General features: G+C 42.2%; 1 protein-coding gene across 4 annotated transcripts in view; it reads left to right on the top strand.

Moving 5' to 3' along the window:
* LOC132891931 (FERM, ARHGEF and pleckstrin domain-containing protein 1-like) overlaps positions 1-26,238 on the top strand; it is a 135,504-nt gene that overhangs the window by 38,749 nt on the left and 70,517 nt on the right. The gene's annotated exons all lie outside the window — the stretch shown is intronic.

Here is a 26,238-nt window from a genome sequence, read left to right as displayed (position 1 = left end):
TCCATGTCCATTATATAACTATAACCTGAATATGTTCAGTAAACAGGTAAAAAAACAAAATTTGTGTCAGTGTCCAGATATATATGGACCTAACTGTACCTTTCAGCATTGGTGTCTTTCCAGATGTGTAAGCTGCCCATGCCACACGCACTAATGCAACCCCATACCATCAGAGATGCAGGCTTCTGAACTGAGCGCTGATAACAACTTGGGTCGTCCTTCTCCTCTTTAGTCCGAATGACACGGCGTCCCTGATTTCCATAAAGAACTTCAAATTTTGATTCATCTGACCACAGAACAGTTTTCCACTTTGCCACAGTCCATTTTAAATGAGCCTTGGCCCAGAGAAGACGTCTGCGCTTCTTGATCATGTTTAGATACGGCTTCTTCTTTGAACTATAGAGTTTTAGCTGGCAACGGCGGATGGCACGGTGAATTGTGTTCACAGATAATGTTCTCTGGAAATATTCCTGAGCCCATTTTGTGATTTCCAATACAGAAGCATGCCTGTATGTGATGCAGTGCCGTCTAAGGGCCCGAAGGTCACGGGCACCCAGTATGGTTTTCCGGCCTTGACCCTTACGCACAGAGATTCTTCCAGATTCTCTGAATCTTTTGATGATATTATGCACTGTAGATGATATGTTCAAACTCTTTGCAATTTTACACTGTCGAACTCCTTTCTGATATTGCTCCACTATTTGTCGGCGCAGAATTAGGGGGATTGGTGATCCTCTTCCCATCTTTACTTCTGAGAGCCGCTGCCACTCCAAGATGCTCTTTTAATACCCAGTCATGTTAATGACCTATTGCCAATTGACCTAATGAGTTGCAATTTGGTCCTCCAGCTGTTCCTTTTTTGTACCTTTAACTTTTCCAGCCTCTTATTGCCCCTGTCCCAGCTTTTTTGAGATGTGTTGCTGTCATGAAATTTCAAATGAGCCAATATTTGGCATGAAATTTCAAAATGTCTCACTTTCGACATTTGATATGTTCTCTATGTTCTATTGTGAATACAATATCAGTTTTTGAGATTTGTAAAATTATTGCATTCCGTTTTTATTTACAATTTGTACTTTGTCCCAACTTTTTTGGAATCGGGGTTGTACAAGCTCCACACGGAAAGACCTTTGTCGGCCGTGAGGTGGTTCTTACGGTGAGGTGATCCTACCAACGTGCCACCCACTCCCAAAACACAATTCTTGCCATTATTTTAACTCTAGTTCCTCACTCATTTTACTTTTACACACACTCATATTGCCATGTTTTTGGCGCTTGATAATTATGATTTAATTTCAGATCAGATGCCGAAGGCTCGCTTTTGTTGAGTTTGTAAGTTGTTAAGCTATTGCTTTAATGCCACCGTTTCAGTTTGGCATACAAATCCCATCTCTTGGAAAGTGTAGAAGTGGTTAAAACTATGATTAATAGGCCGAGTTACCAGAACCCACAATTTTCTAACCTTTTACTGAAAGCCATTTCTGACATGGCGATCATTCAAAGCCTTTTTACGTCATTGTGGAATGTTGACTCATGTGCCGTGACATTCAATAAAAAGTAGCTCGTGTCTAACTTTGACTTGTGCTTTCTGATCTATACCTTCCTCTTTCTAACCGCTTCTCAAACCTTCAGTAAAGCTCCAGCAGCTGGTCATGAGCTGCTGCTGTTTAGTTCCTGAAATTGTCTTTAGTACTGAACTGGTCTGTGTTTTGCCACAAGTTAGGTTCGGATAAACAGGATCAGGAGTTGTTAGACCCATCCTCGAGTCATAGCAACAGCTGCTTTTGTCCACGTGTAGACCAAAGATTTGGATATTTAGTAAGTTATCACTTGAATATACAGTGATGACAGAATATAGTGTAGACTTGTTTGCCGAAGTGCATTTAGAATCAAGTAAAATCCCCCCCCCCCCCGAGTGATTTTCTGCAGCTTTTTGAAAAATTTTTTTTTTTCAAATACCGGTCCCACTGCAGCAGAGACTCTGTTCATTCCTGTGGTTATTCTCAGCAGCAGCACAAATTTCAGTTGTCCGGTTTGGCCTTCACCATGTCTAATTGCCCCCACCATTTCACGAAGATTAGATGGAAGGCTAAAAGTCCCCCAAATGAGCAGAAACTGCAAATGGCTGCATTACAGGCTTGGCAGACCATCAACAAGCAAACGCATCATCTGGCGATGTCTATGGGTCACAGATTTCTGGTGTGGGTTTTTCTTTTTATATTTTAACAAAAAATAAGGCCTGATTTTATACAAAATAAGGCAGGGATTTATTTCTATATGGCTTACAAAATGGGTCACCTCAACCTTGCTGTTTTATTTCAAATAGTATAGCACCAAAACAGTATAAATTGTCATTTATTGAATTACTTATACAGTATCTCCGCATAAATAGTTGTGTCTTTTGAGAGGAGACGTTGCTGTCTTGCTATGTATAACTTCTAACTCGCAAATTCATACATCTCTGGTGTCATTATGGTGGGCTAATAATCCAGCAGAAGACAGCACTTCATTTAGTCGCGTTTTATTTGCCGGTTGAGTTGTATGCTGTAGTTCGCCTGCTTGATTGTGTGTGTGTGTGTGTGTGTGTGTGAGTGAGAGAGAGAGAGAGAGTATTCCCAAGGAACCAGACTGGATTATTGTTTATCTGATACAGCAGGATATGAGTGTGTGTCTGTGTGGGAGTGGGCGTGGGTGGATTTATTTGTGTATTTGCAAGGCTTCTGTTCCACTCAAATGGCAATCACGCTGACCATCGCAGGACTTGCATGTCTCCCTCTCCACACCCTGAACGCTCAGGGTAAATCGGTGACGAGGAGGTTACAGCAAATCATCAGTTGCGGTGTCGGAGATACTGCTTCCTATATCGTGTTTGACCGTGAGATGCACCTTCACATGTGAAACTATCTAGTTCTTTTTTTTTTTTTGGTGGGAGGGTGTCGCTTCTTCATATTTGTGTATACTGTGGATGTTCCTGATCCTCTGATTGTGGTAAAATATGAGCTAAATGTCGTCTCGCTGCTAATTAATAATAGTGAAATAAAACTGAGAATCCAGGTCACTTTGATTCTCACTCACACACACACACACACACACACACACACACACACACACCCACACACACACACACACACACACACACAGGCAGACGTGCAGCTATTGTTCCAGTAGCTCTTCCCATTAACCTTTATCCTGTTGGAGGCAGAAAACTGGGGCAGTTCAAAAACATCCCCAAAGCCCACCCCCGACCCCCCCTTACCTGTGTTAAAACACGTGCATGTGCACACACTCACACACACACACACACACACACACGCGCGCGCTTCTTACTGTGTTAAATGGCATAATCCACACAGATGGATCATGTGGTGGGGGGGGGGATTTTTTTTTTCTTCTTCTCTCCTCTTCCTCCTCCCCTGTGATCTGGGAAAAGCAATAGCCTGAAGTCAGCCTGAAGCCATTTCCCGCTGTTCAGCATTCTCTCCTCTGATGTAGACTCTCCAGACAATTTTCGGTTTTCTGAATGAATTTCCTCTGTAATGAAATGCATATTCCAGTGAATAAAGTGCATAACATCCTTTCAGTTTGCAATAGCTCTGAAAGTCCTCGATGAGCAGGATTTGAGACTGAATAGTTTGATTGTTGATGTCTTGCACAGACCAGATGGGATGGTTTTTTTTGTGTGTGTGTGCGTGCGTGCATGCACGCGGGTGCTGCTCAGAGGGCTGATGTCCCCTCTACACAGGAAGTTCCCACTGGGATGCTATTCTTATCCACCGGCTCACGTCTACTTAACTCCTGTAATGTCTGAATTCTGGGCCACCGCTTGAGTCTCACTAAGCACACATTCTGACTCGGAGTAAAAAGCAGATAATGTCCTGGTTTAATAATTCTTTCTGAAGGACTGCCAGAATTGTGAAGTTTTGAGTCATAGTCTGTGCTATTCTTTGGATGTTGAAATGATGATTTAAAGTAGTGTTCAGTGATTTTTTTTTTTTTTTTTTTAATTTTGCACTGGCATTCAGTCATTTTACTCTACTAACCGTCTAATTTTGACGCAACATTCAACTCCCAGTTCATTATACGTTTAATGATGGGAAAATAGGCACGAATGTATCAGCATAGCATAGATTTCCTGCCATTGTGTGAGAAAGGTAGAAAGAGAAAGTTAAAAAGAGAAATTGCTAGCAATATTAGATTTGATAACCCGACTGAACTTGTGTCATTCTGTGCTGTTTATACAAGAGCATTTCCACTATTCCATTATCTTTCTTAGTATGCCAAACATGGTGGTCACGAGTTTGATGGTTTCAAAACGACTAATACGGAACATGTAGTACACAGTAGAATGATGACTGAACGAACGTCAGAGGAGCCGGATTGATGATAGAAGCAGTACATTTTATTGCCTGGTTCTCTTGAGGTCCGTTGAGAGACGCGACGGGCGATTTTAAATCTACTAAGTAAGAGCTGCCGTCTTCAAACTGCTACACCATGCTCTTCACCAGCACTGGATTTGACTGTGCTGGTGAACTGTGCTTTTTATTATGCTAGCATAAGCTGGGCTATATGTTAGAAATGCATGCTGATGGATTGAAGCGGGAGATGATTGGAGACAACCATGCCGTTGCTTGTGGATGGAAAAGTTACCATGGAAACATGGTCCTATAGAGAGAGAGAGAGAGACAGTGTGTGTGTGTGTGTGTGTGTGTGTGTGTGTGTGTGTGTGTGTGTGAGAGCTTTAGTGCGAATGCAAGCCTACAAAAAAATATATAATAGAGAACTAACTAGGCTATTGAAAAGGGCTTGGCTCCATTCAATGAAGCTTTATGCAACTCCTTCTCTAACCAAAAATGTGTCTGGGACTATTTATTTCTCTCTCTCTCTCCTCTTCCTTTATGTCAAGGCATGAGAGATGTTAAACAGCTTGGATAGAGAAACAATCAGGAAATTTCATTTGCATTTGGCCCTGTGGCACTGACTGGTTCTTCTGCTTTTCTCTCCAACTAAAGCAAAGGACACATTTGAATCAGACCTTGTCAATATGAACAGAGCGCAGTATAAAATACTCCCTTCCAGTGCCCGGTGTAAGCTGCGGTATCTCCTGGGCTCCCTTTACCACCAAACCAACCTAAACTTTCACCTTCTCGTGCTTTAGTTTTTTCTATTTATTTTAAGAAAGGATCGGTTTCACAGCCAGGAAATAAAAACATACGATATGCTATATATTGCATAGACATGTCAGATACACAGTGTCGGCACAAAAGAGCTGTTCAGGCGTGATGAATTTTAGCAGAGGTGCTCAGGACTGGATAACCTATCTGTAGTTTTCCTACAATTCCACAGATATCCTGGATTGACATGTCAGTGCTTGATTATACATCAGCACTGGGCGAGTCACTCAAACAATACCGGCGCTGTACACGGCTGTGCCTATTTACAGTTTTAGTTATTATATTACCACGACGTCAATTCAAATAGAATTGCGAATGAAAGGGCTTTGTGTTCAGAAGACTAGAGCAGGTCATTTGCCCCAGAATTACAATTTTTTTTTTTTTTTAAAAGACTTGTATCTAGTACACGCGTTGCGGTTTTTGTACTGGGTTAAAATCTGCTGATCTCATTGGCATTCACTTAAATTACAGATTAGGTGAACTTGATCGAGCCTGAATAGGACCAAAGTCCGTGCTCCGACACGCCGAGGTGTCATTCCGTCACTGTGAGTGTCACTTACATTACACAGGATGGATCAGTGTCCTCCACGTAGAAGCAGCTCGATTTTCTGATCTCGTTCTGGGGGGACTTCAGCTGTGAATATAACAGAGATGCCAATCACTACGATTCGTGCATAGTCACTACGTTTTTGACAGTAGCACTACGAGGCTACGACCGTCTATTCAGTTTATATGGGATTCATACGATTTTAGCATGGATGCGGTTTGAAACACGTGAATCTATAAGGGTTCACGATATTTTGCCGGTGTTCAGTACATTTGAGGCCAATTATCGCTTGATAATTCAATATTTTGACCGTATTTATGGTCAAAGTTTGCTTCGATGGGCGCCGCCATCTTTGTTGACAAGCGTTCTACGCATGCGCGAATTAATTATCGATGCCACGATGGAATGTCGAGCAGCCCATGTCACTGTCGGGGTGTTGTAACCTCACAAACATGCTACTAAAGAAACACGGTTGGAACTGAAACAGTCATCTTCTGAAGTAAATCAATCAGAACTGAATAATTAATCTGACTTGATATTGATGAGATTAAAAGTGAAAGGAAGTTGATAAAAATTAAAAGTAATCTTACGCTACGTTCACACTGCAAGGCTTAATGCTCAATTCCGATTTTTTTTGTGAAATCCGATTTTTTTGTGAGGTCGTTCACATTAACAAATATATGCGACTTGTATGTGATCCTCAGTATGAACGAAAAGCGACCTAAAAGTGTTCCGCATGCGCATTGCAGGATACGACGACGTCACACGCAGTGAGCATGGCCAGTGTTTACGGAAGTAAAACCGCCCGGTTGAGGTATGACCCATCCAATCTAGCTTGAATAGCTGCATCCCCCCAAATGGAAATCAGCTCCCTAACCTCTGCGTCCTTCCATTGAGAAGATTCAGAACCTTCACAGCCCGAAGCGTCCCTCGCATTGATGTCATGCGCAGGGGCGCAGATACGTTTTTTGAACTGGGGGGGGACAAAAAACTGGGGGGACAAAGCTGCCAGCAAACCAACCCCAACCCCGATATGCCTGTCAAACTTGTTGTGAGTTACCATAGCAACCAAGCTCGAGCTCACAACCTGTGCAGTCTGCGCAGCTCAACCAACCGAATATCAGTCTTTGTTTTGTTTTATGTGAGTTGTTGCAACTATGTATACACTGCCGTGCACCTCAATAAACCGAATGGTAATTAGTCTTTTGATTTTTCCGTGAGGTTTGCCTTATGCAAAGAAAGACAGCATAGACGTTTTTTCCTCCCTATAAGTGGGGGGGACCGAACGAGGTGAATTTAAATCTGGGTGGGACGAGTCCCCCCCTCGATCTGCGCCCGTGATTATGCGCCATGTTGTTGTAACTTTTTTTGAGAGACCCGCCTCCTACTTCAGCGCAGAATAGTGACGTTTGTGGCTTGTTGATGACGTGTAAGTCGGATGAATGCGACCTGCCGGTTCAGACTGAAGTCGCATATGAAAAGAGCGGATAGGAATCGGAATTAGGACCACATATCCAAACGGCCTGGGTCGGATTTGAAAAAATCGGATCTGTGTCGTTCATATTGTCAATAAAAGATCGGATACAGGTCACATATGGGCGAAAAGATCGGATTTGAGTCACTTCAGCCTGCAGTGTGAACGTAGCCAAAGTGACTTGACATTAATCATGGGAATAAAAAGGAAATAGACATGTTCCAGTACAACCATTTGAGTATTTGCTAATTGAGTGTTCCAGCATATTCTCTATAAACATTGATGGCATGTAATCTGCATTTGTTTAGTAAACTATTTGAGTATTTGCTAATCGAGTGTTCCAGTATGTTAGCTATAAATATTGACGGTATGTAATCTGCATTTGTGTAGTAAAGTTAAGAAAATAATATTCACTGTTTGAAAGTTGATTGTATACAAATCACCAGAGAAGTCTTTACTTTGTGTGAATGTGGTGAGTTAGGAGTATCACTCGAGAAAATCATGAGTGATTGTGGTTTGGTTTTATTTTTCAGATAATTGGAAGAAAAAAAAAAACCCAACAAATCAACAATTTTCTCCCCCCAAAACCAACATGTCCCAGTTCATTTTAGTCACTCAGAATGGCCCTAAAAAAGCTAGCCTGGCAAGCCAGACTAAATGTGAATATTTAGTCTGGCCTCGATCCGTAGACATTTCCGAAGCGGGTAGGAGGAACAAACCGCTGTCTTTCAAACTGTCTCTGTGCGTATAGGCCAACGCTCTGACCAATCAGTGCAACAGTGACTGTGACGTAGTCAGAGCGCGCAGTGGGGGAGACCTTGAAATAAATAACTTTTTTCAAAATGCATATTAATTAAAATAAACAGGTTCTAGATATTAAGAAGTTTGGAGATAATGACCACAAGTTTGGAGTCTGTACCACATTCTTAACATACTCATTTTTTTCAAGGGTTTGCTTAAACTGTTTTTGAGAGTTTTTATTTAGTGGTGTTTGGTGAAATAATTTCCCTTAAATGTAAAATAACGGGAAAATAAGAAACAATCAAAAAGTAATGTTTCAAAGCTGTTTATTAATTCTTCGTACTGCACAAACTAGCCCCATCCTTTTGGCTACGAGCGGAGCCAGCTGGTAGATCAGACTTTTGCCATAGCCGGTCGGCAAAACAGCGAAAACGTCCTTCTTGAAAAGGAATGAGCGGAGAGCCTCTTCCTGCTCATGTTTCAACGAAAACTCCAAGTCTAATTCTTCTAAAACTGATTCCAAAGCGGAGTCAAACGCGCGCTGTTCACTAGCCGTAGCCATTTTTCCTGTTGCGCTTTCTCCAGCGTCGCGCAGCTTTGTCGTCACTCCTGCAAAAGCCCGCCCAAAGAATCCAAACAAAAACCTTGCGTTGTGATTGGCGGGCACGATTTGATGCCCGGGGTGTTTTTGTTTATATGGTGCGAGGCTAGACCCACTCGCTAGGCAAAAATATTTTTGGCCGCTAGGCGGTTGGGTCTAGTTTACTAGGCTAAGAGAAGTCTTTACTTTGTGTGAATGTGGTGAGTTAGGAGGATCACTTGAGAAAATCATGAGTGATTGTGGTTTGGTTTTATTTTTCAGATAATTGGAAAAAAAACAAAAACAAATCAACAATTTTCTCCCCCCAAAACCAACATGTCCCAGTTCATTTTAGTCACTCAGAATGGCCCTAAAAAAGCACCAATTTCCAAAATTTTCTCCAGCTGGATTGGACTCGCTACGTGCCCTGCGGGCGCTCCGCTCATATGCATGTCACTACACATTGATTTCAGAAAAGGTTGGCATCTCTGATATAATAATGCACTTGCACTGCATCCTCATTTATGTTTTCGCTGTCAGAAATCAAGCAGAATCCAAACCACGAGCATCCCAAAGCCTTCAGAATCTCCCATGATCCTCACAGGATAACTCATTCTCTGGTTCTGAGTTGCCATGGCAACTGATTGCGCGTGTGTGTGTGTGTACACACACGTGGGTATTCTTGTCATCATTCTTGTGGTTTTTCATGTGTATTGCAGTGCTTTTTGTCGTGTGTGTGTGTGTGTGTAGAAACATCTCCAGTTGCCATTACCTCAGGCATCAGGAACCGAGCATTACTGACCTCAATCCTGTCCTATCAGAAAATGCCTTGAGCTCTGGACATACAGCCGTGTGTGTGGGTTCTGAGGGTTGCTGGCCTTGAGTGTTGAAGGATAAGGAGTTTATTTTAATCTGCACACAGTGGATTTATTGGTTTTTTTTCCTCTGTGTGTGCGCACGCGCACATGGTTTGTGTGTGTTTTTTTTTTTTTTATATACACACACACCACCACCACCACCACCACGGACACGCATCTCTTATACGAGTTTTAGCATGACCTGTGTGTGGTGTGTGGTTTTTTTTTTTTTTTTTTTAAATTTGTATCAAATAATCACACACGAGGTATTATGGAGAATGTGTTTAAGAGGTTCTGTTGCTTGCTGCTTCTCGCTGTAGAACAACAGATGATGGATTGCACCTTGTTCTCTTGTTTTATAAAGTTTAATGGCTATAGTCCAGTTGCCGATACAGTCGGACACAGGTCTCCCTTTCCACTCGGCTCATTCTTAACGACGAGACGGAAATTATTTATAATTATGAAGGTGTTGTAATTAGCCTCATAATAGTTTAATGTTGGTTACAGATGAAATCATAGACGCAGGTTTAACTCGAGAGTTTCAAAAGAGCGTCATTTTAACAGGTTTATCCGTCATGTAGTTTAGTGTAGCAGGATTATTTTACAAAGATTGTACAACGTTGAAAAATATTTTGACTTTCCAGTATACAAACAGCTTATTTTGATAATTAGTTTATGTGTATTTTTCTTTTTCTCCCTCGGTTGGTCTTGGCCAGCTCTCCCTTCTCAAAACACAGCTTTCAGTCGGCAGAATGAAGGCTGAAACAGGGGCAGCATAACTCGTTCGGAGGAACACGTTACCTGCCCTCTTCACGATTGGTTAGTGTTCCTGTGATTGACAGGGCAGAGAGAGGATGCCACCCCTCCCACCCAGACAGCATGACCCGTTTTGCTCCCTTTGCTCAAACGTGTGCTGTGGCAATAATAGTTTGATTGCTTTTCTGTTGCATCAGCCAAGAGCCCAAATGTATTATTTATCCTAACCCAGTGTGGGTGATGTCAACTTTTGGATGTTCTGAATCTGCATTCTAGGCCCTGGTACTGTGTTGTGCCATCTGATGGGCTGAACATATTTGTTTTATTGGGATTGATATCAGTATTGAAGACGATTGCAAATATGGGGCCAGCTCAGCAACTAAACATGACATTGCACATTTATCATGTTAGACAACTAGCTGCCTTCAGCTAGGCTCAGCAATCTGTTATATTTAAAACCTAAACCACATGAAAGGAAGAAATCATAATCACATTAATTTATGACACTTTTTTACCAAAAGTGACTTACAACTGGGGCGGCACGGTGGTGTAGTGGTTAGCGCTGTCGCCTCACAGCAAGAAGGTCCAGGTTCAAGCCCCGTGGCCGGCGAGGGCCTTTCTGTGTGGAGTTTGCATGTTCTCCCCGTGTCCACGTGGGTTTCCTCCGGGTGCTCCGGTTTCCCCCACAGTCCAAAGACATGCAGGTTAGGTTAACTGGTGACTCTAAATTGACCGTAGGTGTGAATGGTTGTCTGTGTCTGTGTCAGCCCTGTGATGACCTGAATGAGACTTACAACTAATACAGGATACAGTGGTGGGGGGGGAGTGCCTTGCTCGAAGACCTAGCAGTGGTAGCTTGGAGGTGCTGGGATTTGAACTCATGACCTTCTGATCAGTACTGCAATGCTTTAGCTACTGAACCACCACTTGCCTCGATCACTAATCTCGTGAGTGACTGAGATGGTCAAAGGATAATGTAAAAAGCAGCAACTTTTGTTTTTGGTTAATTTAGACACTGGTGCCTTATTGATTGGGAAGGGGAAAATTGCCTTCTTCCATCACTCCGATAGCATGGTGGATGAATGAAGAGCCACGGATCACCCTGCTCCTGGTAATTACAGTGAACTTGTAAGATTTATTACACAGCTTTCTATTGATCATTTTAGTCCCAAGTCAAAGGCTTGCACTTTTATTTCATCTGTGCAGGATTTATCCATCTAGATATCAAGAATGTTTGCTTAGTAAGCCAAACATGAACAGCAAAGGAAAAAAGCTTGCAATGGTTTCGCAAAAGCTGGTCATAGAAGCACACCAGATCCACCACATCGTAGATCAGTGGGTCTGAAGTGTACATCGAACCATATGATGATAGAATAGATCTGATCATGCAAAAACACACAGAAACAGCAGCTGTATGGCTCATGTTGGCCCATACCAACTTCTGTCAACGCAGTGAGCACATATGGCTATTTGTTCCTTGTGTGTGTGAGAGAGAGAGAGGGGCGGGGGGCTGCTAGTACAAGTCATAGTTGTACAAGTTCATGCAGACACACAAAGCTGCTGTGTGTTTTTGTGCTGAACAGATGGGCTTCTGCTCATGATTTCAGGACATATGCATTTCTTTTGATAAAATTACAAACCTCTTCTGAATCAGTCTGTAATTACCGTCAGTAGACTTAAGCCTGAGCACTACTGAATCCAAGGCTGGGCGATATGAACCTGATCTTATCACAATATGGATAATTTCATATCTTTTTCATATAATTTCATATCAAGTATATAGAACAGGAAGCATGTTAACGGAGGATGATGAGGGATAAATAGAATAGGGTTGATTTTGTTATATTAGAACTAACTTAGTATGTGTGTGTGTATATATATATATATATATATATATATATATATATATATATATATATATATATATATATATATATATATATATATGTGTGTATATATATATGTGTATGTATATATTGTGTGTGTGTGTGTATATATATATATATATATATATATATATATATATATATATATATATATATATAATATTGTGTGTATATATATGTGTGTGTGTATATATAATGTGTGTGTGTGGGGGGGGTATATATTTTTGTAATTATATAGATATTCATGAAGTGTATATATGGTATATATTTTTATAGGTGTATTAATGTAGTTTGGATTTCGGGGTAGTTAAAAAGGGGTGGGAAATTAAAGTATTGTACTTCTTCCCACTCCTTTTTCAAACAATGTGCGATGTTTTGTAATATCTTAGCTCTTTGTTATTTTATTTTTTTCAATTTCTCGTTTTATTTCTTTTGTATGTACAAATAGTTACATTTTTTTTATACATGTTCGAAATAAAAATAAAAAATAAATTCATTCATTCATTTTTATATATAAAATATCATATTACATTTTCTCTAAAATTGATTGATGACTAGCATCGGATTTATGATACCCAAACCCCGTCCAAAGAGAAGTACCTTCCTTTTTAGGTCCAAGTTCCTCGTCTTTTACTTGAGCTGATGCGGAGTGTTGCAGCACACCTCTACCAGCTCTCAGCTCCAAGCTTAGTGACTGTCGAAAAGAGGCTTTTCTAGGAAGATTTCCATCAATACACATTTTTCTGATGTCGTAGGTTATGTATTGCCAAGTCGCACAGTTCTAGCTGCATCCTTACTGAGAGTGTTCATACTAAATGGCGCGGCTGATAATGAACATGCATTAGTCTGTACTGTACGACTGCAGGTTTTACCTTTTTAGAAATGATGACATTTGGAAATCCAAAATGATCCAACACCATTACTGTGTTCCTGTGCTGTGTGTTTTTAATTTTTTTTTTTTGAAGTTCCTGGCCAGCTTTGCGTCACCAAGTGGTGCATCACCTGTATTACACTAGAGATGTCACATTCCTTTAAAATTGCATGAAAATGTAAATTTTTTTAAAAAGGATTTCTTATTGCAATGCAGTCAAATGTTAACGAGCATATAATTTTATGCTGCCACAGAACAAGTGAATATTCTAGTACTGCTACAATATACAAATGGTTGAGTTCTTAAGGAAAGAAGCAACAAGGAATCAGTGTAATTATAATCATATGCACGAATGCTTTATGCCCCTGACATTTGGCTCAGGTTTAAATTCCTTGCATGACTGCAGTAGATATAAATCCACCATATGTAACTCGTCTTCATGCAGTAATAATTCACAGGCTGGTTGTTGAACAATTAGCTATTATTTACCTGTGGTACTACATGGGGTGAGATGATTATACATACGGGCCACTTTTTCCATGGACTAAAAACACGTATTCGATTCCCTTCTAGTGGGTTTATTGATCTGATCTGATCTCATCTCATTATCTGTAGCTGCTTTATCCTGTTCTTCAGGGTCACAGGCAAGCTGGGCCTATCCCAGCTGACTACGGGCGAAAGGCGGGGTACACCCTGGACAAGTCACCAGGTCATCACAGGGCTGACACATAGACACAGACAACCATTCACACCTACGGTCAATTTAGAGTCACCAGTTAACCTAACCTGCATGTCTTTGGACTGTGGGGGAAACCGGAGAACCCAGAGGAAACCCACGCGGACACGGGGAGAACATGCAAACTCCACACAGAAAGGCCCTTGCCGGCCACGGGGCTCGAACCTGGACCTTCTTGCTGTGAGGCGACAGCGCTAACCACTACACCAACGTGCCGCCCCTGGGTTTATTGATGGCATGCAATATTGTTAGCATATCACTTATCCTCCATGTATTACGCCACTCTCCCCAATGGAGAACGAGCGTGCAGTATTGTTACAATATTGCATGTTATCAAGACAACACGACATCACGCGTCAGAGCTCATGCAAATATCCAACGACAAAGCTGTTCTGCTGTGCATGTGCAGAATCGTTTCTTTGTCCGCCGGGAAAGAGAGATGATGAGGCTAATTCAGTGCTACTGCTAGGATTAGCTATGCTATAATTAAGCGCAAAATAAATAAGCTAAAAACTGAAACCGAAGACACGCCGAACACCCAAAAGGCTACCAAAACTTCATTATATATTCTTCACGCATATTTACAAGAGAAAAACAGACCAACGGACATCAAAAAACTGGAAAAGACGCGTCAGAGACGTAAAACTTCCACGCTAGCGAGTGACCTGTGACAGTTTGGAAACAAACATGGCCGCCAGGTTTGCTTTGTTAAAAGCGGAAGATTTTGAGAGAATTTTGGCTGCCAGGTCGCTCTGTTGTGTGTAGCTGTCAAAGTTGATTTTAAAAGTAACTAAGTAGATTACATCGGGAAATGAATATTTAAGTCCGAGTGAAAAATGCTGTGGAGAGTGTGTGGAAGAAGAGTCTTGGGACAGAAATCTTAGTTTCTCGGTCGTTAGCCTGTGCTACTGATGAACGCTACAGTGGCTGGAGGTGACTTCACTGCCGCACTAACAGCGCCAACTTGCAGGTAAGCTAGCATTGGCCTTCAAGAATGCTGATATGAAGAGTGTGTATTATTATAATAATAATAATAATAATAATATTATTATTATTATTATTATTATTATTATCTGATATACCACAAAAAAAGCCAGCTAATAATAATAATAATATTATTATTATTATTATTATTAGCTGGCTTTTTTTGTGGTATATCAGATATATTCCGTTCAGCTAGCATGATATTGAACTTGTCTTCGACTCGTTCAGTATCATGCTAGCTGAATGGAATATATCTGATATGCCACTTGACGCCAGCCAATATTATTTAAGTGATGTAGAGCCTGTAATGCAATATATAGCCAATAGAACTACATTTTTTGTTTTTTAAGATTTTTTTTTGGGCTTTTTTCACCTTTATTGGATAGGACAGTGTAGAGACAGGAAATGAGCAGGGGAGAGAGAGAGATGGGGAGGGATCTCGGGTCGGAATTGAACCCGGGTCCCCGGATTTATGGTATGGCGCCTTATCCACCTGAGCCACGACGCTCCCAATAGAACTATATTTGAGATATAGCCTCAGATTGTGATGTCCAGTAAATACCTGATGGAAGTTAACCACTTTGAAAGTAATATCACTTTAGGACACATGCTTTGCTTGGGTGTTTTATATTTAAATCTGCCGTGCATAGAATTTTACTTAAAAATTGATAAATATGAGCATCAAGTCGGGGGGGGACTCGTATTGGCAACTAATTGCAATTAAATATTATACTTATCGGCCTATTAGGTTTTTAGCCATGTTGAATTTAGTTCGTTTGGTCCACGGCAGGCGTCGTTTATCTGTGCCACTTATTGGGGTGGCACGGTGGCGTAGTGGTTAGCGCTGTCGCCTCACAGCAAGAAGGTTCTGGGTTCAAGCCCAGCAGCCAGCGGGGGTCTTTCTGTGTGGAGTTTGCATGTTGTCCCCGTGTCTGCGTGGGTTTCCTCCGGGTGCTCCGGTTTCCCCCACAGTCCAAAGACATGCAGTTAGGTTAATATGTGACGGCCTTGGGCCGAGGTGGCCTTGAGCGAGGCACCCAACTCCCAACTGCTCCCCGGGCGCTGTTAGCATGGCTGCCCACTGCTCTGTGTGTTTGTGTGTGTTCACTTCTTCAGATGGGTTAAATGCAGAGAGGAATTTCGCAAGCGTGTGATGAATAAAGTTCTTCTACTCCATGCGATCTTCACGAGACTTGTGCAAGACTTCAAAACGTGAAGTGTCAACCAGGTGTCAGTACCACCATTTTGAAAACTCTTTTCCAAACGAAATATTGCACAAAAAAAAAAAGTTTATTATTGCCTACTTTTTTCAAACTTTCCTGATTGCTGTCAACACACACACACACACACACACACACACACACACACACACACACACACGCGCACACAACTTCCAGCTTGATTAACATCAGCATTCGAAAGAGGGTGTGCACATCTTTTGACAACATTGGCAGATGTCAGTCGCTTTGATTTCCGCTGTACATTTTTACTTCCGTCCTACGATGTCTTCACAGGTCTCGGCGAATCTCGTTTATGGCCATCGCTTTGACATACGGACTGATATATTACAGAGCATATTTCAAACACTCATAACTTGCTATAGCAGCGACAAAATAGCTATCAAAAATGCATTCCTATGTTTAATAAAATGAGAGAAATAGAATTTTGCTTAAAAAAAATTGCCTTCAGTTCTCGAAGCGGGCGGCACGGTGGTGTAGTGGTTAGCGCTGTCACAGCAAGAAGGTTCTGGGTTCGAGCCCCGTGGCCGGCGAGGGCCTTTCTGTGTGGAGTTTGCATGTTCTCCCCGTGTCCGCGTGGGTTTCCTCCGGGTGCTCCGGTTTCCCCCACAGTCCAAAGACATGCAGGTTAGGTTAACTGGTGACTCTAAATTGACCGTAGGTGTGAATGTGAGTGTGAATGGTTGTCTGTGTCTATGTGTCAGCCCTGTGATGACCTGGCGACTTGTCCAGGGTGTACCCCGCCTTTCACCCGTAGTCAGCTGGGATAGGCTCCAGCTTGCCTGCGACCCTGTAGAACAGGATAAAGCGGCTACAGATAATGACATGAGATGAGATGAGTTCTCGAAGCGTGAAAGAAGTCGGCTTGCATGTTGACTGGCACGACCGGGTAGCTAATCAGCAGTGTTTGTGAACAATTGGAAGCGAGAGTGGAAAGCCTGTTTCACATATGAAACCCATTGAATATCATTGATGCAACATTTGTTGTATCCGGTAAAACAAAAGGGAGATGATAAATTTTCATTCCCACTCAGTTTTCCATAATAGTAAAGTGTGTCGTGTATTCCCACCTGACTGTATTTAACAGGATACTACAGAGCGCATAAAACATGCGAGAGCGGATATGACGTATAATTAATTCCAGTTTCCAGCTCTATCTGCTGACGTTTTCTTTCCTTGTTTTTTTGAATTTGCCGCCTGTCGCGGTACAGTGAGGCAGTATGAGTATTCGGATTATGTAGGTGTCAGTGGTTCTGTCACATAAAGAAGAAGAAGCCTTTATTTGGTCACACATACACTCAAGCACAGTGAAATTCCTCCTCTGCATTTAACCCATCTGAAGCAGTGAAACACACAGAGCAGTGGGTAGTTATGCTACAGGGCCGGGGAGCAGTTGGAAGTTAGGGGCCTTGCTCAAGGGCACTTCAGCTGTGATACAGAGGGAGGGGAAAGTGCTGTTCATTCACTCAACTGCCCTCGTATTTTTCTCGTTGGTCCCGGGAATCGAACCAGCGACCCATTGGGCCCAAGGCTGCTTCTGTAACCTACAGGCCATCACTGCATCATCATTACGTCACCACTAGCAACATCACAACTGGTCACAAGACGTTAATCCAATGGTTCCAGTTCCCACTAGAGCCATGACAAAAGATTATCATTAATGTTAATCGGTCATCAGGGCGTAGATTAACGTTCCAGCGTTACTGTTTTGCTCCCATTCCCACGTGACATCATTACAGCATAATAGTAAATAAATGGTTTTCATTGTGAGGGTGAAAGGGCTAGAAGAGTCTGATATTACATGAAGATGGAGCACACTTCTTGGCAGCGAGCACAAACGTATAGCTGACATGATTTTCCATATCCTTGTAATGTGATTTGTACAATTTTATATTAGACTGAGAGAACAAGGTCAACAGCTGAAATGTATAGGGAAGTAGTTGTATAGATGTACAAATCTAATTTGAATACTTGAAATCAAATGTTAAAGTGCATATCCTGGACCAAATTAGTTTTTTTTTTTATATGAAAGTATGTCCCTTTACACACTCATCCAGAAGGGTAATTTTGCACAAGGCTGTCTGTCTACAGCAGAAAAAAATAAAATAACAAAACACGTCTGGAAAAATCCCAAGGGAGTCTGGAGCCAGATTCGTGACATTATCTGCGGAAGCGCCAGCAGGCTGCGAGAGCTTTGCACGGTTTCAGTGCACAGCCTGTGTAGACCAAGCGCTCCCATTTCTCTCTCATTGTCCGGTCTTTTGGGAAACGATGAGTACTAATCCCATCAAGATTGGTGTTGCTACACCCTCCTACGATACATCTGTTAACCATTTTAATAATTACGTGATAACGTTGAAGAAATTTGCAGAAAACCACCAGGTCGTTTTCTCAAACAAACCAGCGCTGATGTAGGATTCAGAGGGAGGCATCCCGCACGCGACGTCACCAAAATCAATGTTTGCCGGGAAATCCAAATGCCAAGTTTTTTCAGAGGCGGACCAATTCGCCTCAAATGCCTCGATTTCAACTGAATTTTTCTGGTATTGAGCAAGGTGAGAAAAATTGCGCAAGATATGACAGATATTTGACCCAAGTTTAATATAAAATAGGAGAATTACATTGATCTTGCTCCTGAATTTACCTGTGATATGCAGTTTAAGGCTTTTTTTTGGGGGGGAGTTGCTTGCAAAAAGGAAATTGTACCCGAGCACAACTCAATACTCCTGAAGTCTACAGTGATGTTTATTCGAGCCATTTTCACTGCCGGGGGTCACTGAGCAAACATCACTTGAACTGTTAGTGATGGAATGACCCTAAAGGTGGCAGCAACAATTTTTCCAACAGGAAATGGCAAGGGTGGGTTGACATGGGCATGTTTTAAAAAAGAAAAGCAGGTTTGTTTCAGGAGGAAAACCCCACTTCCAGACAGAAAGTACCGGTTATTGAGCAAATGTAAAGGCAAGAGAAGCAAAAGAAGGCAGGAATTTATGGGGACGGCTTTCTTTAACTGTAAGATGAGACGCGACACTCCCAGCAGACCTGTCCAGCGACTCGGAAACAAGCCACGCTTGCTAAAATATAACGTTTTGTTTGGCAAATGCAGACGCCATAGATTAAAGGCGCTAGCACGATGTCTCCGAGAACCTTGATTATATTTATGCAGAAGCTGTGTCTTGTAATCCTCGCAAGGGATTTTAAATATTCGGTGCATAGCACGGTAGAAGAGGAGGAGGAGGAAAGGAAGAGAAGAAAAGCTAGATTTAGTGTGCACTTTTGGCTTGGGTACTGTTGCTCTGTGGCAGAAAAATGAGTGCTTGCAAATTCCTGTTCCAGTTTGGTCTATAACTCTGTTTAACTTTAAGCTGAAAGCTATTTCTTTTTTGTTCGTTCTTGTTATTTCTGGTTGTCTTTTTTTTTCCCACCCCCTTTCTATCACTCACTCCGGGGACACGTTTTTTGAGATTAATGTACTGTCTTGGATAGTGATGGTGTCCAGGTTACACATCTGTACTGGCATTTTCGGTGTGTGTGTGGCAGGTGTGAGGGCTGAGCCAGGCCATTCCATATCGAGTTTTCTGCTACAGTGCTGTTTCATTCAGGTTTCCTACTGACAGATGCTCAGTGGAAATAAAGACAGAGCAATAGTCACTGGACTGTGCATGAAGTTTTCTTCCCCTGTATCTTCATGATCTTTACTGGCTTTTTATAGGATCTCTGGGAAGTATGCACGAGACCATTGAGTGAGTATTCTGGAGTTCGTTGGGGTACTGTACATGGACACTCTATGTACGTAGGTGGTGTACAATTATTATAAAGTGCGTACCAGATGCAGTTATTGTTCGCCCGGCCGCCCGCCCACCAGCTCTCCCCATCACACAACTACCACCAAATGGACAGGGTAGTTCAAGATGTGTGAAAGCAGCCAACCACATCTTTCTCGTATCGCCGCTCACGCCGTCGCAGAGCCGTCTAAAAGCTCAGATGTCCGTGATTGGTTGGTATCGCTGTGATGGACAGGGCTTAGAGTGTATGCCATCCCTCCTAACCAGTGAGCGTAACCAATTTTGTTTCCTTGCTATGGCATGTTCAGGACTTGAACTCGCATCTCCCTACAGTAGTGCGAAATCATTTCTGTTGCATTTCTCAGAAGCTGATCATTTTCTGACGCAACCCATCCTGTTGTTTTTTTTATTCTTCTTACGTTGCAGCAATTCGCCAGTGATTCACTTATTTATTTATTAGCGAATGAGCTTTGCTTCACGGACAGTCGGCAACATGAAACGGAAATGCGAGTTAGTTCTGGCTACCAGAGTCATTCCTTCACCAGCCTCTCTTCTCCTTGATTGATTGCGTTTACATGCACATAGAGAAAATCGAATTTCTGCCGTTGCTCGACCGAAATCGAAGTTCTAAATGGCATGGAAACACCTTAGCTCGGCTGAAATTGAACCGAACTGGATTTCTCGTAATCGAGCTACACGACCTAGATTATGCGATTTCTGCCGAGCTACTTGGTGCATGTAAACCCTATCGAGCTACGTAGTCGAGCTACTTACTTCAGCACCGCCCCTTCCGGAAGTGACGAGTGACGAGACCACAAGCGGGAAACACGACAGCCTCGGTCGAAAAAAAAAAAACAGCCTCAGTCGGCATGACACTTCACCTTAGCCGCCACTTTATAAGGAACACTTGTGTCTGGGCATGTACGCACCCGTTTCCAATTAGTTGGTAAGTTATTAGCATGTTAGCAGGCTAACAGTTAATATGTTCACCATTACAGATCAACTTCAACTTAGTGGCCATTTTATTAGGAACACTTCTGTTCGTACATACAAACTACAAACACTCTTCTTGTGAACACGGAACTGATAACTTTGTTTATACTCTTGAATAGCTCTTCTTCATGACGACAACCGGAAGTGTACCAACACTTTGGGGCGTGTAGCGCCACCTGTGGCTCAGGTGCACAATGTACCTCACACAATAGCTCGATTTCCTTGTGTGCATGTAGGATTGGGTTTCTCTGGCACCCCTGCTGGGACCCTTAGCTCGATTACCGACAGCAGCTCGATTTGGATGTGCATGTAAACGCACTGACTGACTGAAAATAAACTAATATTTTGAGCATGTGTTGCTTTCTGTAGTGGGGGGGTATTGTTGTAACACACCACTCAGAAACCAGCGCAGGGTGAGATCACACACAAGCGCTCTTATTTAAAATAATAATAATTTTCTTTTCCCGTGGAGACGGAAACATAGAGTGAACGAAAAGAAAACAAGATTGGCGCTTTTCAGGTTGCTGCTTCTTCTGGCTGGCTCTCTCACACACATACATGTGCGCACAGATCACTTCTTCCAGAGAAAGAGAGACCGTAAAGAGGGATGATGTTGGTATACGTGGGAAAACAGAGCTCAGGTGTGCCACATTAGTCATTACCCCTCGAGCTCATCCCCCAGACGCTTCCCTCCCGCTGTAGACTCTGGCTAAACCACATGCCTGCCAGCTACACTTGTGTTCCTTTATATGAGTAAGTAAATTTGTCATCCAAATAATTTTTTATATATATATATATATATATATATATATATATATATATATATATATATATATATTATTTATTTATTTATTTTTGGCTTAGATAGTGGGAAATATTGTAATGCACATTTCAGCTCATCATTTATAGGTTAGCAATTTAAAAATTACTGAGAGATTCTAGGATAAGTATAAAATCATCTTTACACGAGGCATTTTTATGGAAAAAACATGACCGTGTAAAGACGAGGCAAAATATTTCGGCTTGGAAACGTTTTTACGTTTGATTTGCCGTGTACGTGAACAGCAGACACACAGAACGTGGCTTGTCCTCACAGTAATAGTGACCGACTGACCTGCTCAGTATTGCAGGCCAGCTCCCCCCCCCCCTTCCCTCCTCACACTCGCTCACTGCACCGTAACCTACTCAGACGAGCAGTTTTGACCAGACGGCCGTCTCTTTCGTTGCCTTTTGTGGTATGACCAGTCGCTGTGTCCGTTCTTGTCTCATGCCTCAGGCTGCAGCTTTCCTCCTGTCTGGAATTTTCTGCCACCCAACGATGCACGGCTCATCACACACTCCGTAAATATTCCGACTGCTTTGGCTTGTGAACCTCGCCCTCTCTTTTGCACTGCCTTACTCGCTGAACAGTAGCAGAAAAATTCAGGCTGCCAGCTTTAACACAATGGCCTTACTGTTCTGTTATCAGTCCAGTTTCCAAGAGCTTAGAGCGAATAGCGGAAAGTGATGCTGGCTGTGCTGCTTGCACCAACGACTGGGAGAGGAAAAGAGATAATGAATCATCTGGAGACTGCCAGCACAACCACCCGAGACAGATTTATCTATCATACTAGAGTTAGCGTATTAGCGAATGCTCTTTCTTTATCCAAATCGTGTTTATCGGTTTTTAAAAATCATTTATGAAATGAATAAATACCCTTAATTAAAATGCATCACGTTTGCCATCTGTTAGATAGTGGTTTAATGAAAATGTGGCCCAAAATCTGCTACATTCTCCTTAAAGGAGCATTTTGTAGGTTTTAGAGCACTCTGCTGGCAGCAGTATGAATTGCAGTGAAAACATTCGAGCTCTCCGTCAACCAACTGTTGGGAAAAAGTTACAGCTCGGGGGTGGAGCTAATTTCCAAACCAGCCCAAAAAAGAAAAATGTAAACGAGCCTGAAATAAAGAAACCAGCCATCTCCGTTGCAGAATGCCGTCATTTGTAATGTCTCTTGATTTGATATGATTGGCGTCCAGTCAAGATTATTGCAGGTTTCAAAACACTTAAACTTGAATGCACCTGATTTCAGTTAATTCACTTGTGAAAAATTTAAACGGCGATTAAAACCAGATTCACTTCTGTGAATACGCACCGTGTGGGTGCGTGTTTGCACTCGTGTGTATGGGAGTGGTGTTTTGTGCTGGCTTGTGACCTTTCAGTAATTGAGTGGGCTGCATGTTATCCTGAATTCATGTGTCAGTGCCTTGTGCTGGTGAAAAAAGGGGAAGTGGAGGGAGGAAAACAGAAGGTGAGAGAGATGGAGAGGAGAGGCAGGAGAGAGGGGAGGCAGAAAGAGAAAGAGTGTTTTGTGGCAGAATAACAGAGAGGGGTTGAGAGCAAATGAGAGGAGGAAGGACTTCATGCTGGTTTAGTTCTGGTTTTGGCACGAAGGCTGCTGGTGATTTTGGCAGGAAGCCGGTGACTGTGTGTTCTCTTGGGATTTTCCCGTTTCAGTAATACATCAGACCGTGTGTGTGAGGTCAGCGAGGGAGAGCGAGCGTGCATGCGTGTGCGCACGCGCGCTGTTCTAATGAACGCATTCGTGTACTCCCACCCCTCCAAACTGTGTGGAATATACATGCATGTGCATGTTTTGTGCCTGTTAAACAGAGAGTCAGACTGTGATTTGTTCTTCACTTTTAATGAATAGTGTCTCATTCCCTTCATCCATCATGAGTAAAATGTGTGCGAGGGAGACGGAGCCGTAGGCCTAAATGGCCTCCCACAGTCAGGCTCATTCAGTCGTTTCCCAAGCTGGAAGAGGAGAACGAACAGGGTGATGGTGATACAGAGGGAACCATGGAGTCCTCTATGGGAGTTAAATGGAATGTTCTGAGGCATTGAAATGCATCAGAGATTTGGCTTGAAGTTCCCTGGCCAGTGAGATGTATGAAATCGGTCTTTCCTGATTTTGAATATTTATACCCCTACTCCAAAGGGGGGGGGGTATATACTGGTTTACCTCTGTCTGTCTGTCCGTATTTCCGTCCATCCGAAACACCCTTTTTCTCAGCAACCACAAATCATAGCCACTTAGTACTTGGTACCAAACTTCAGCTTGGGGTTCTATACCATGTGTACCGTTTTCAGGTCTGTCGCACATCGACTTCTTGTTTACCGACTGACTGTATTTACGAAATATACTGTATAGTGTGGATTTACAAACTTTTCGTAACGCGTTTCTCAGCAACTACAAATCACAACTGCTTTGATATTTGGTACGGAGCTTCAGCTTGGGGTTCTATACCGTGTATACCGTTTTCAGGTCTGTCCCACATCGACTTCCTGTTTACCCACGGAATGTATTTATGAAGCATACAGGGTGGGTTTTGATGCTATTTCAAGAAGCAAAATGCCATTTCAAAATGACAGTTTACCAGGATGCTGTTTGAAATCCCTGAAGAGAACACTGCTCTTTACTTCCTTGTTTCAGGGTTAATTATTTGTTGAAGTCAGCCTTCATAATAAGTGTCCTGTTCCTTCGATTGCTTGCATTTTGATATAAGCGGGAGCGGGGGGATATGCAAGTGAGCAGTAGCTCACAGTTGATCTTGTTTGGACTGGGAACTCAGCAATGGATGAAGGTGGTGGGTCCGTTCCCCCCGGAAAATGGCATTTATTCTATTTTTTTTTCTCATTTTGTTAAAAAAGGTTTGTCGCACATTTCAAATGCAGGGCCCAAGAAGCAAAGCCCGGACACCAAATGTATCTGAGCTGAGTGGTAAGCTGTGTTGGACAAACCGTGCTTAAATATTTTAACTGTGCTGGGGTGTGTTGATGTATGCTGAGATGAAGTGACCTATATTAAGATGCAGTGGGGTTGTGGTGGGCTGTGGAAAGATGTGTTTGATTGCCAGGCACTGTGCATTGGTTGATTTCTGCACTGTGCTGGGCTGTTTTCACTCATGTTGTGAGTTGTGTTGGGCTGTTCAGAGCTCTGCTGTAGTGTTTTGATGTGTTGGGGTGTGATGAGATGGGTGTCGGGCTATGTTGCTGTGTGGTGAGACGTGTTGGACAGTACTGGGCTGTGTTGGGGTCTGCGGCTTTCCTAAAGATTACTCGCTTCATTGCTGTCACTTATGCTATGATAAACGTAAGCAGAATGGCAGGGGTTAAATTTCATGGAGCACAAGAAAATATTTTCTTAATGCATGGTGACAAAGAAATGCCATTGCTAACTATCAAGCTATTATTATTATTTTTTTTCGCGGTCCGGTTTCCATCAAATCCTGCGCTCTGATTGGCTGGCGAGCGGGTCCGTATCTACGGTACGAACCTCTGGCGACTCGCTCGTTCACAACAAAAAAACAACATAGTAGCAATTTTTGTCAACATTTATCTTTTTTATAAGATTTTTATCAAAAATCTTAGAAACTTTTGCCAGCATTTCTCAGCATAATAGCATTAATTTTACAGCATGGATAGCGATAACGACAGTGTTCACAGCGAAAGCGAGTTTTACTACCCTGAGGAAGAAGAAATAAAAGAAAACATTTCAGGAGAAAGCTAAAAACCTGTAACTGTTGCTAACGCCGAGCAAAAACATGGCTGAATCCTGAATTACTCCTATTTGTATAAATAGGGGACTACATAGGCGGCAAAATGTAGTTTCTTTTTTTTTTTTCCTGCCATGGAAGTGCACTTGTATACCGAGGAGGAAGCAATTTGCATTACCGCCGTGAATGAGGATTCAAAATGGCGGCTTGGCTCGGTTTTCCCTTTCAGGCGCTCTCGTTTTCTGTTAGAATTTGGTAAAGAAAAAAATAAATATATTATTTACCAGCTTAAGGTCGGTCCGTATGGTGAAATACCGTGACCTTGGCCTTGAATACTGACCTCGGCCCTCTCGGTCACGGTATTTCACGATACGGACCTCCCAGCTGGTAAATAACATGCATTTATTAAATTCTACATGCTTTTCAAAATGAAAGTGTATATCTGTCATTTTGCACTCTTTATGTGTGACAGTATATTTAACAGTTATTCCACGAAATCAAGTCGTACATGAGCTGATAGCCAACTCGGCGCCACGCACCTCGTTGGCTATCAGCCATGTACGATAAGATTGAGTGTAATAACTGTTATTCTATTTGATAAATAAAAAACTTTTTTATACGAAACGTCCAACAAAATCATTTCCAATTAGAATGTAAGCAAGCCGGTGAAATGACCGTAGCAATTTGTGAAAAATGCTATAATAATTCTTCTTGAAAAATAAAAAAAGATGCTTTCATTTCATAATTTGTTGCGCTTTTTTTGGGGGGGGAAGCAGTTTTTATTTCAGCCTCGGTTGGTTCATTACCACGCTCCGCCATTTTTGTTTTTCTCTACTCCCAGTATACGAGCCGATATCTTTGTAGTAGAGTAGCCAATCTGAGCGTGCGATTGCTCATATCCAGGAAATGTGGATAGAATAATTTTGTGTGTGTGTGTAAACAGTGACACATTTCATTTCAATGCTAAAATGTTTGGAATTAACTTTTTTTTTTTCATTCTTATCTTTGTACCACCGGTAATGAAATTCACCCATCCGTACGAGTTTGTGGCGATTTTGCAGCACCTTTTTCAATTTACTA

Source organism: Neoarius graeffei, chromosome 9, assembly GCF_027579695.1.
Source record: "Neoarius graeffei isolate fNeoGra1 chromosome 9, fNeoGra1.pri, whole genome shotgun sequence".
NCBI classification, from domain to species: Eukaryota; Metazoa; Chordata; class Actinopteri; order Siluriformes; family Ariidae; genus Neoarius; species Neoarius graeffei.
The sequence above is the reverse complement of the archived record's forward strand: the minus strand, read 5'-3'. Positions and strand labels throughout refer to the sequence as shown.